Consider the following 13,761-nt stretch of genomic DNA (forward strand, 5'->3'; position numbering starts at 1 on the left):
TCCTTTGTATTCTACCGATGCGATATCACGAGTTAACTCGGGCCATCGATTTGCACGCTTGATCAATGGTCCTCATTGACTCGCACTAATCAATATCACAACTGTCATATGGCCACTTCCAATAAACTCCTCTTTCCGCCACCGATTGCAATATGCCGATCGGATTTGGACCGTTCATCATCTAGATTTGACGACTCCTATGCATCATTGTTCAAGCCTCTGATAGCTCTATTTTTCACTGTTTCTTCATGTTTTTCAAGCCTGATAGTGCAATCTACCATTTTTAAAAGTTCATCCTTTGCAATTGTTTTTTTATTTTTTAAGACTTAGAGGGTAATTTGGATCCATTTTAGATCACGCCTTCCCACTGAAAAAGCTTTTGGACCACCAAAAGTTGGTTTTCAAGAATCAATCAAGTGAGGATACAACCTCCTCACTTGTCCAATCTCTATCCATCTTGCACTGCTTGGTTTTGAACCTTTGAGCCTAATTCTCAGGTACTCAACATCCCCTCAATGCGTAGTTCTCACCTTCTTGTCCAGAACTATGTCTTCCTACAACTCATTGATATATTCAGGCAACAGATCATCAATGGAAGGCAACTGACTTTTCTCTTTTGGATTTTCAATCAATGAAGTTTCATATAGTCTTAAGTTATCAGCATTAATTACTGAATAGATATGCATATAAGGTGGCAAATGAAGGCAAAAATCATTTTCACCAATTCTCTCAAGTATATTGAAAGGCCCACACCTTATTGGTTTCAACTTCTTACCTTCACCTTGCATTCTATCTTTGCTGATGTATAGAAAGACTTGATCACCAACTTGGAAGCTATGCTCAATTCGATGCTTGTCATGCCTTGCCTTATACTTGGCCTGGCTTCTTTCCAGCTATTCCTGTACTGCCTGGAGAATTTCTTGGATCTGTTTAATCAAATTGGTGGCTTTTTCCACATCATTGTGTCCATCAATTTCTATGTCTTTACTAAAGACAAAATCCAAGGGAGACTTTGTTGTAAAACCAAAACAAGTCTCAAAAAGAGATCTCTATGTAGAAGAGTGCTTGACACAATTGTAAGCATGTTGTACATAAAACAAATGTTCATCCCAAAGCTTGGTATGCTTGATGCAATAGCCTCTGTGTAGCTAGATCATTGTGCTGTTGACCACCTTTGTTTGACCATCTGTTTTTGGATGAAATGTTGTACTCTTCTTCAATCTGGTGTCCATCAATTCCCACAGACTTGACCGAAAATTCCGAACAAATCAGGAATCTCGATTAGATACAATACAAGTGGGTAACCCAGAATGAACCCATACATGTTGAAAGAACAACTTTCCTATTTGTTTAGTTGTAATATTCTTTTTAAAAGGTATTAAAATACACATTTTGCTGAACCTATCCACAATAACATATAAATAATCATGACCTTTGCTAGGCTTTGGCAATCCCCCAATAAATTCCATGGAAACACTTTCCCAAGGATGATAAGGAACTGGAAGTGGAGTGTAAAAGCCTAATTTTCTATTACTGGACTTGATTTTATCACACATAGTACACCCTTTAATATATCTAGAAATTGTTTCATGCATTATTGGCCAATAACAGAACCTTTGTAGCTGTGCAACTGATTTACTTACACCAAAATGACCTAATATTATAGAAGTATGTGCTTCTCGAATTACGTTAAATCTTTCAGTTTGAGGAATGCATAACTTTCCCAAATGATACAAGAGTTAGTCCTTAACATGATAATCCAATTCTTCCACTTGTTTGCCATGACATAAAGTTGCATATACATATTTAAAATCTACATCTTGAGCATATTATTCAATGTAGCTTTAATGCAATACTAAGTTATGCTTAAGTATATTAGATGCATTTATGAGTGCTCTTGATAGCATATCTGCAACCTTATTGTTGTTTGGTTGTGTTATATTATTTCCACAACTAGCCCACATAGTTAACCGAGGGGTTAGAAGGGGGGCAGAGCCCCCCTTTTGTTGCATCGATTGCGTAGAGGGGGAAGTCACAGTGGGTTTGAGGGGTGCAAGACTTAACCCCACTCTATGGGGTCCAGGGTAGTGGCCTAGAAAATTTTGGTTTTGGACTCTATGTTAGGTTGGGCAGACCTACCTATGGTTTTGTGCATGATTTTTGCACATAGTTTTGGACGTGATGGTTCTTGTTCCATGGTTTTGGACGCGATGGTTTTTGGTCCATGGTTTTGGACGCGATAGTTTTCATTCCATGGTATTGGATGCTTCGGCATGTATAAATATCTATTGTAACATTCAAATAACATAATGAAAAATCAAGCTGGTAGTCTCGTTTTGGGATCCAGGGTAAAATCTCTGTGTATATGTGTTTTATGTGTTATGCCCTTGCATTGTTTATTTTCTATGTTTTAGAATTCGTATGCAGGTAATTTTTGTATGGGGTTAAAACCTACATTTGATATCGGAGCTATTTTGGCTTCAAGGGAACGCCTTTGTTGCTGAGGGGTTTCACTTGGGCCTATCATAGACCCTGTTCAGTGGGAGATCTGCGAGATCGATTTTGGTGGTGAAAGAATATGGCAAGTAGTGGAAAGATAGAGATAAAGAAATTTAATGGTCAAATTTTTGAGTTGTGGAAACTAAAGATGGAGGATCTATTGGTGGATAAATATCAGTGGATCGCAGTAGATCTGGGTAGTAAACCAATGGGAGTGTTGAATGAAGAATGGAACAAGTTGGATCGAAAGGCAAAGAGAACAATACGATTGTGTGTCTCAGATTCAGTATTGCTGAATGTATCAAGGGAAGCTACGATGAAGGATTTGTCAGGCAAGTTAGGGACTTTGTACCAATATTAGTCTCTGGTGAATAAACTATTATTGTCGAAAAATCTGTATAACCTGAGGATGAAAGATGGAGACTCGGTGACAGAGAATTTGAAAGCATTTAATACTATGGTAAGTTAATTATCATCTGTTGATATTAAAATTTCAGATGAAGATAAGTGCATCAATTTGTTGTGTTCTCTACCCGATTCGTGGGATAGACTGGTTATTGCAATAGGTAGAATGAAACTGCCTTGTAGTTTGATGAAATAGTCAAATCCTTGCTGACAGAGGAAATGAGAAGGAAAAATATGGAGAGCCAGAATGGTGATGCCTTGTCTGTATGAGGACGTTCCTAGAACATAAACAAAAATAAGTCATTGAGTGGGAGATCTAAATCTAGAGGGATATCTAAATCTCCAGGAAAACCTGTAAAGCCGGTGTGCTAGAAATGCGAAAAGGAAGGGAACTACAAAAGGGACTATAAATATAAAGGTCTTGATAAAGGAAAGGGATCTGATGATGCTCCTTTTGCAGAGGTGAAAACCACCTCAGATGAAGGTGGGGATGTGTACTTGGCTTCTTCAAGTACACATGTAGATCATGAGGCATGGTTGATTAACTCAGGTGCATCCTTTCACTTCACTCCCCATAGAGAGTGGTTCTCCAAGTATGAGAAATGTGATGGTGGTCATGTCTTCTTGGGGGATGATAGGAAGGCTATAATCATTGGTCACGGAAAAGTAAAGTTAAAGTTGCAAAGTGGAAGGGTTAGAACACTTCCACGTGTTCTCCATATTCTTGCGTTAGCCAGAAATCTAATTTCTGTAAGCAAGCTAGATGATGCAGGTGTAAAAATAGTGTTCAAGAAGGATACCTACAAGATGGTTTGGGGGTTCTGGTATATATGCAGGGAGTTTGAATTGGAAATTTATGCAAGCTTCAAGGTAGCAATGTTTTTGATGGGTGCAACTGTTCTGTGGTTCCTAAAATTGGAGTAGAAAATCTAGTGGTCTCTGGAGAGAAGACCATGCTGTCGCATCAAAGGATTGGACATATTGGAGAGAAGGGCCTTCTAATACTTCATGGTAAAGGTATGGTAGAAGGTATGATTAATAGCTCTCTGGATTTTGATTTATGTGAAAATTATGTATATGGGAAGTAGAATCAGGTGAGTTTCCCTTCTAGTGGTAAGAGGGTGAAACATATATTAGAGCTTGTGCACAATGATGTGTTTGGACCTATGAAGGTTCCATCACTGGGTAAGTCTGTGTACTATGTATAATTTATAGATGACTTCTCAAGGAATACATGGATATATTTCCTTAAGAAGAAATCTGAAGTCTTTGACAAGTTTAAATAATTTAAGGCTCTGGTGGAAAACCAGACAAAGAAGAAGATAAAGGTGCTGAGGATAGATAACGGTAGAGAGTTTTACAGTAAAGAATTTGAAGAATTTTGTAAGAAGTACGGTATACCACAGTAGAAGACTACTCCATATACACCTTAGCAAAATTGAGTTGTAGAAAGAATGAACAAGATGTTGATGGAAAGGGCAAGAAGCATGCTCAGTGGTGCCAGGTTAAGACAAGAATTCTGGGTAGAGGCACTGGAGATAGCATGTTACCTGGTCAATAGATCACATTCATTAGCGTTGGAGGATAAGACTTCAAATGAGGTATGGACTAGTAAGAAACCCTCTCTTTCACATCTGAGGGTACTTGGATGTGATGCATATGTACATGTTCCAAAGGAGAAATGAACCAAGTTGGATAGAAAATCTGAAAAGTGCATCTTTATTGGGTATAAGGATGGTTTAAAGGGTTATAAGCTTTCGAACCCAGTAACAAGGAAGGTTATGTACAGCCGAGACATGGTGTTCAGAGAGGTGAAAGATGTTATTAAACATGAAGTCCAACCAAAGGAACCTAAGAAGATATAGTTTGAGCTAAAGGAGGAAGAATCAGACTCTATAGCAGAGGAAGAATCAAAAGATGAAGAGCCACAAAATCCTTGTGTGAGAACATCAGTTCGAGAAAGAAGGAAACCAGAAAGGTATAGTCCATCTATTTTCTATTCAAATTTTGATTTATATATTGCTGATGATGATCACAGAACTGTGAAGGAAATAGTAGATTCAGAGGATGGAAAACTCTGGAAAGCGGTCGTGGTTGATGAAGTGGCATCTTTGCACAAAAATGAGTCTTGGGATCTGGTGGAGTTTTCGGTTGGAAGGAAACCCATTGGCAGAAAATGGGTGTTAAAGAAGAATACAAACGTAGAAGGAAAAGTGGAGAAATACAAAGCTTGGTTAGTAGCAAAAGGTTATTCTGACGTGTCGGGAATTGATTTTGGTGATATTGTCTTGCCTGTTGTCAAGGTAGCTTCTATTAGATTACTTTTATCTGTTGCTACTACTTTTGATTTTGAGGTAGAACAAATTGATGTGAAGACAATATTTCTTCATGGGGATCTGGAAGAGGAGATATACATGAAGTAACCTGAAGGCTTTGCAGTGAAGGGTAAGAAATAATTGGTATGCAAGTTAAAGAAGTCTCTATATGGGTTAAAAAAGTCACCAATGATGTGGTATCAGAAATTTGATACATTTATATGGGGACTTGGCTTCACCAGAAGCAAAGAATATCACTGTGTGTATTTTAAATTAATTGGTGACCATGTTATTTATCTGGTCTTGTACGTGGATGATATGTTGTTGGTTGGAAATGGCAAAGAAATTATCCAGGATTTGAAGACCCAATTTTCCTCCAAATTGGACATGAAAGATCTTGGTGCTGCAAACTATATTTTGGGCATGAAAATTAAAATAGATCAGGCAAAGAGGAAGCTTTGGTTAAACCAGAGGAATTATGTCAAGACAATATTGCAGAGGTTTAATATGCAAGATAGTAAACCGGTGAAGGTTCTTATTCCTGTAGCTGTAAAGTTATCTACTGAACAGTGTCCCAAGACACAGGAAGAGGAAGAGGATATGTCCCATGTTCCATATGCAAGTGTAGTTGGTAGCCTAATGTATACGATGGTCTATACTAGACTAGACATTGCACATGCATTGGGAGTATTGAGTAGGTTTATGTCAAAACCATGGAAGGAGCATTGGATAACAGTGAAGCAGGATTTCGGGTATTTGTGTGGCACTAGTGATTATGGTTTGTGCTACCAAGGAAGACCAGGATTGGACAGAGTTTTGGATATCTGTGGCTTTGTTGATGTGGACTAGGTTGGAGATCTGGATCATAGAAGATCTACAAGTGGGTATGTGTTTAACGAATTTGGAGGTGTAGTTAGTTTGATGAGTAAGAAAAAATCTATAGTGGCACTATCAACTACAGAGGCAAAATACATGGTAGCCACTCATGCAAGCAAGGAAGCAGTTTGGTTGCAGAGACTGTGTTAAAGTATGGGGTTAGTACAGGGACCTATAAGGATAGACTCTGAGAGCCAAAGTGCAATTTTCTTAGCAAAGAACCCTACTTACCATTCAAAGACAAAGCACATTGATGTTCAATATCACTTTGTGAGAGATATGATAGAAGAAAAAAAGGTGTTGCTAGAAAAGGTGGACACTTCGAAGAATACTGCAGATGCATTGACAAAATATGTGAGTTCTGAGAAGTTCTCTTGGTGTAGAGAAAAAATGGTCATTGCAAGGTTGGATAAATGACTAAGCTCTCTCATGGCCCCCTCTAGAATGAAAACAACAAGTGGGAGAATGTTTGGTTGTGTTATATTCTTTCCACGACTATCCCACGTAGTTAACGGGGGGGGTTAGAAGGGGTGCGGAGCCCCCCTTTTATTGTGTCGATTGCGTAAAGGGGGGAGTCACAGGGGGTTTGAGGGGTGCAAGTAACCCCACTCTATGTTAGGTTGGGTGGACCTACCTATGATTTTGTGCATGAACTTCGTACATGATTTTGGACGCAATGGTTTTGGTCCATGGTTTTCGATGCGATGGTCTTTGGTCCATGGTTTTCGACGCAATGGTTTTTAGTCCATGGTATTGGATGCTTCGACATGTATAAATATGTATTATAACATTGAAATGAACATAATCAAAAATCAAGCTAGTAGTCCTAGTTTTGGGATCTAGGGGGAAATCTTTGTGTATATGTGTTTTATCTGTTATGTTCTTGCATTGTTTATTTTCCGTGTTTTAGAATTCGTATGCAGGTAATTTCTGTACGGGGTTAAAAACTACATTTGTGTATGCCTTTATTATATCTGATGACAAGATGAAACTACTATAGAAAACCCATCCACCTATAGTGTCTTAATTGCTGCAATTTAGTTTGTGAGTGTAAATATTGAAGTGGTCGTTGATCTGTATGTATGATTGTTTCTTTGCCCATTAGGTAATGTTTCCACTTTTTTACACTTTGTACTAATGCATACAATTATTTATCATATGTGGGACAATTAACTACTATAGAAGTAAATGTCTTAGAATGATAACATATGGGTTTACCATGTTGCATCAACACTGCTCCCATGGCATAGTCATTGGCATATGTTTCAATCTCAAATGGTTGTTGAAGATCTGGCAGTGCTAGTATTGGTGTTGTACTGATTTTTTCTTTCAAGGTGTTGATGGCTTTCTGTTGTTTGCCTCCCCACTGAAACACCTTGTTTAATCCTGCTAAAGCATTTAAGGGAGCTACAATCAAGGAAAAGTTAGCAATAAACTTTCTCGAATATTGTAATGCTCCTAGGAAACTCCTAACTTCTGTAGCAAATATGGGTTTAGGCCAGTTCACAATGACTTCAATCTTAGAGAAATCTATCTTCAATTCACCACCCCCTACAATATGACCAAAATAATTTAAAGATGTTTTGTAAAATTCACATTTTGATAACTTCACATAGAGATTTTCTTTTTTCAAAACATCTAAAGTCTGCTTTACATGCTTCAAATGTTCTTCCCATGTTTTACTGAAAACAAGAATGTCATCTAAATATATAATTACAAAATCATCAATAAAATTCCTGAGTACATCATTCATAACTCTCATGAAAGTGGCAGGTGCATTACTTAAGCCAAAAGGCATAACCAACCATCCATACAGCCCTTGCTTTCTCTTGAAAGCAATCTTCCATGCATCTTGTTCTACAACTCTAACCTGATGATAACCACTACACAAGTCCAACTCGGAAAAGTAAACTTCTTCTTTCAGCTGATCTAATAGATCATCAATGCGAGGAAGAGGATAGCGATTCTTGATCGTTATTTTATTCAGTGGTCTACAATCAATGCACATCCTCCAGGAACCATCTTTCTTTCTCACTAGTACAATTGGAGATCCACATGGTGATGTGCTTGGTATTATGATCCCTTTATCAAGCAGCTCCTGTACCTACTTCTTAATTTCTGCATTTTCTAAAGCAGATAACCTGTACATTTCGATGTTAGGCAATGGATCATCTTGCTTGAAATGAATATCATGTACTATTTCCCTTTTGGGTGGCAGAATTTTAGGTTCTCGAAATAGGATATCATATTCTAAAACAACTTTAACTAAATCAACTTTTTTTTTAGCATCACATCCTTCAAATACATTTGTCTTATCAGTTTTCTTTTCCTTTCCAACCATTAGTAAAAATTTCTTGCATGAATTTACAATTCTTTTCATCTGCCCTGAATTTATGAGAGAATAGTTATTTTTGAGTTGATGAGCTCCTACAATATATTCTATTCCATCTTTGTGAGTTGATACTTATTTTCAGTTCTATAGAAAATGGATTTTCTATCATACAAGTAAGGACTTCCTAAAACAATACCACATATATCCAAGGGAACTATATCTAACTCAACCTCATCTACAAAAGTTGACCCAATAGCAAACCTAAGTTTGCATTGTCTAGCCACTTGTAGCTTTTCCTTATCACATACCCAACCTAATGGATATGGCTTCTTGTGAGGTGTTGTTAGTATGCCCAACTTCTTTACAATTTTTTCAGATGTCAAGTTTACTTGTGAACCACTATCAAATAAAGTATCAATCTTTTGGTGCTTGGAAATAACTTTGATATGAAAAATCTCATGTCTTTTCCTCTCATTATCTTCATTATCAATAGATTGTGTAGAATTACTTGTAGATGCTTTAGAATTTTTACCTTTTATACCTGTGGCTGCGATTGTTGTTTCATCACCTGAGTTTGACCCCAAGTCTTTCTGAATAGCAGTAGTAGTGTTCTTCTTCTTACCACCGAACGTCTTATGTTTTAGCTTCGGATGAAAACACCAGTAGTGTTCGTCATCGTGTCCATCCTTATTATAGTGAGTGCATGAAGGTTTGTCTTTCTGTATAGCTTTTGCCTTCCTCTCCTTCCATTTTTGCTTCTTCTTTTCCTTATTCTTGCTTGCAAATGGTTTTGATGATCCCCCAATCTCTAGGTTCACATTCTTGCCTCTAGCATCTAGATGTGTAGCCTGAACTGATACATCATCTAGGCTAGTGGGATTAAACATGAGAATGGTGTGCCTCAAATAGCTATGCAGACCACCTATATACTTCAGAAAAGTTTCAGGTGTGTCTAGAGAAATGCCTAGAGTTAAAGCTCTTTTTCTCAATTCCTGGGTATAGCTTTGTACACTTTGCCCCTTTAATTGGCAAAGAGTTTGCCAACTCATCATTTCTTGTTGCATATGAGCTAGTGGACAAAATTGTTTTTTAATGGCAGAAACAAATTCATTCCAGGCAGAAGGAATTTTACCATGTCTCTTCAGATTAACTTGTGTCTTTCCTTCCCACCACACTAGGGAAGTTCTTCCAAGGAGAAGGCTAGTTAGCTAAATCTTTCTCCTCTCTGAATCAACGTTCTGCACCCTACAATATACATTAATCTGTCTAATTGAGTTATCTAGCTTTTCTGCATTTAATTCTCCATCATAGATTGGCAAATCAAATTTCACATCTAATTTAATCACAGATGTTTTCTTCTTTTTCTTTTCAGGGCTAGGAGATGAGGATGATGGAGGTGATGGTGGAGAAGATGATGGAGGAAGATTTTCCCCTTTCCCTTTGCCCTATGCGACATCTAGAGAAGGTTATTTTGCTCCTTTGTCTTGTTTGGAAAATGAAGTACTTTCACCTCGACCTTTATTAAATTCTCGATACATCTCTTCCACCATGGCTCTCATGGTCATGAAACTGTCCATGAACTGAGATTCTAATTCCAATGGGATTTGTTCTACCATTCTCCTCCTAGGATACAGTCTTCCAATTTCTATATTAGCCTCAACAAGTTCTCCTTCTCCTAGTTTGAGCTTTGACCTAGTTAGCATTCAACAATCCAGCACAAGCTTGTCTAACCTTAGCAATCCCAAAGCTCTGATACCAATTGATCTAAAAATGAGATCTTAGACTAATATTAACGTATTACATACTCATGTGCATGGATTTTCCTATATTACTTATTGCAACGGATCAATAAGATTGTGAATAATATAGACAACGAGCAGTTAGAGAAACATAATAGACAAACACACATAACAGAACAAGTTTAATATGGAGTCCACCCAAAACTCTTGGGCTATGTCTCATGGTCTAGCCTTCAGTGGTGACCTCTCTATTATGTCTTCAAGAGTAGATTTTTACAAAAGTGAGCTCTGAGTCCCAACGCAACAGATACAAAATAGCAGGAGTTTACTTGAATCCCTCAAGTCCCTCTGAGTACACAGACTCTCCCTCTCATTCTTTGTATATGTTTCCTCTTTGTCTCTGCACTGCTTGCCTCTATCTCTGTCATTATGTGGCTTTTAAGCCAATCGTTGTTGTTTGTTCATTTCCTCTTATGGGCTCTCTAGCTACCAGCCTCTGTCTACTCAAATCCCCTCTGAGCATTAAGAAATCATTTTTGAAAATCTTCAGGGATGGTGGCCACCTGTTATGCAATGGAAGGGACTATCAGTGCCTTTGAAATCCCCAAAATAATCATTCTCTGTTTACATAGAGAATAAATAGAAAACACATAAAAATCCACCCCAACGCCTTTGATCGGATCTAAAATGTTATCAATTCCGCCCTATAATCCCTTCGGATCCATCTTCGGGTGCAATCGCAAGTGATCATTGATCCAACAATTATTATTGATTTCAGTTGGCCTATGTGCATGGAGATTACCCGCACAAAAAGGCAATTTTATCTCTCCAGCACCCAGCCACATGGCAGCCAGTGTATGGGTTCGGGTGGAGCCCATCCAATACCACTTACCGCCTAAGGCTCGCAAAAAATCCCACTTGTTACAGAACATAAAATATCCATCACTGCATGTATAAACCCTTTCGGGTCTGTTTAATTGCCCAATTCGCATTTCCTTGTTTTTCATTTATTTAACGAAAACACGAATTTGCATTGAAAAACTCCTTCTTTTATGGAACTCAAAATATATTAAATTCCATTCATAACCCCATCAGGTCCAGCTATCACAAGTCGCAAGTATATCTTCCTCGCTCCTTTGTATTGCTCTGATGCGATAATGCGATGCGATATATTGCAATCGGCATATCGCATAGTCCTGCGGCCATTTGTAAGTGCTCCTTTGTATTCCATCGATGCGATATCATGAGTTAACATGGCTCGTTGATCTATGTGCTTGATCGATGGTCCTCATTGACTTGCACTGATCACTATCGCAACTATCATATGGCCGCCTTCGATAACCTCCACTTGCCACCGCTAATTACGATATGCCGATCAGATCTGGACCGTTGATCGGCCAGAGCCGACGGTTCCTGTGCATCGTTGTTCAAGCCTTCGATAGCTCTGTTTTTCACTATTTCTTCATGTTTTTCAGGCCTGATAGTGTAATTCTCTATTTTTAAAAGTTCATCCTTTGCGATTGTTTTCTGATTTTTGAAGGCTTAGAGGGAATTTTGGATCCATTTTGGATCACCTTTTCCTTATATTTGGGATTGAAACGGTAGGGTTGTTGTTTTATAGGCTTCATGTTTGGCTTCAAATTATTCTTCATCATGCGTAGGTCCCCTGCTATCCCCTTTAGATCCGATAAATTGGTGGGAAACAAGTCCTGTTATTCGTGCAGCAGTTCTGAAACCTTATCAACTGTATCCTCATCCTAATAGTCTCCTACCTTCGCAAAGTTCGGTTGTATTTTTGATCCAATGTTTAAATTTCTAGTCTTCAAAGGTGATTCTATGTCATGGATTTTGCTTTGGGTCCTTCAACTTCACATTCTCCCTCAGACTCCGAAATATTGATATTTCTAGGGTTAGCTTCTTCTTCTTCTATGGTCACGTTATAACATTCCATCACATGGTGTAGCTACATATTCCAATCTAGGTTAACCCATTTTACCAGTTCTTGAGATGTTGTAAAGATTGCACCCTTAATCTCTTGGAGCACCTCATCAATATTTTCAAAGCCATCATCAAAGATGAAGGTCAATAGGAAACTTTCCTTGAGGATATCCCACTCGGCTGTTCAATGGCGTAGATCAGTTTCCAGGTACCAATTCATCAGAATGGTATAAAAAGTGTGACAAAAGATGTGCACGCATTTAGGCTGAGGATTCTCTTCCTACACTTTAGTCTATCGTGCCAGGTGCTTGTGCAAATCATCTTTGCTAGTGTACTTTTCTATCATACGAGTATTAGTGTACCCCAACCTCAACTTCATCATTTAGCGGTATTCCTTCGAGTCAGCAAAGCTATCCTTATGCGTACCCCACCGGTGGGTAGGCATAATGCATAATGCCAGATCTAGTGCTTGGAATCGATGCTCTTCTGGTAGCTCTCTTTCAAACTTATCCAAAAACAAATTAACATCATCTAAACAATCATAATGAGGTAGATTTCGTACCTCCATGGATATGGAGTGAAGCGATTTTGTCAACATGTTGTAGTGCAGTGAGGAGACTTTGGTTAATCTATTCTACCAATGCTCAAGCTCTTCATCGGAATATGAGGTGAAAAAAGTATCTATATCTAGTCCTCATCATGTGTAGTGAGCTTATCTATCTGATCGAGGTCGTCTTATTCCTCATAACCATGGACTGTTTTTGTGTATTGCATGCCTTCATTTGGATCTAACAGAATAATAATTCGTAGCGCCTTTCACTCAAATGTCATCCTGCGCTTCTTAAGATTAATGATCACATCCATGTCGAAGGCCTAATAAATTCCTAATAATGCAGGGTAAGGATTACTTTTGTCCACTATCTCAATCATTTCGAAGTCAGCCAGGGTGTTCACTCCTCCAATCTCCACCATAACCACATACAAATGTCCCATAGGAATGATCTTCTACTGATTTTCCATACATAAGTAGATAGGGGACCACTGCATCACAGGTATTCCCATTCCTTCTGAATATTTTTTTTGTAGCACATTTGCATCAGATCCTAGATCGAGAATTACCTAATCCAGTTTGTACTATCCCATTTGTGCAATTAGCCTCATTTTATGACCTATCTGTTTCTTGATTTTTCCTAATTTTTGTACAACATGTTGTTGTGGAGGAGTCTTGACCTTACCTATATAATTATAAATCAACCCTTGGAGCCCTTCTTCCACCTTTCTACCCCATAACAGCTTCATCGAAGTCTTCAGTAAGGTCGCTAATAGTGAAGGATATACGTCTTGTGCTTCATTATTTTTTCTAGACTCCTCCTCACTTCCTGAGCTAGAGGCCTCAACAAAGCTATTTTTGGCTTCCATAAAAGTTTCCTTAACCTAGTTTAGATCAAATCCAACTTCCTTGTCAGCAACGTTGCGTACCCATCCTTTAGTTTCTGGTTGTTTTCCTTTATCCTCTCCAGTGGAAATACCATTGCGCGTCACTATATTAATGATAGGTTCTTCCTCACGAGGCTTTGCTCTCATCATCTGAATATTTTGTGTGGGTGTTTAAGCCTTCCTCTCCTGCATCTTTTCTATTAGTATCGGACATTATTCT

Source organism: Pinus tabuliformis, chromosome X (assembly GCF_031772625.1).
Source record: "Pinus tabuliformis cultivar Carrire ecotype Pingquan chromosome X, CPIR1, whole genome shotgun sequence".
Taxonomy (NCBI): domain Eukaryota; kingdom Viridiplantae; phylum Streptophyta; class Pinopsida; order Pinales; family Pinaceae; genus Pinus; species Pinus tabuliformis.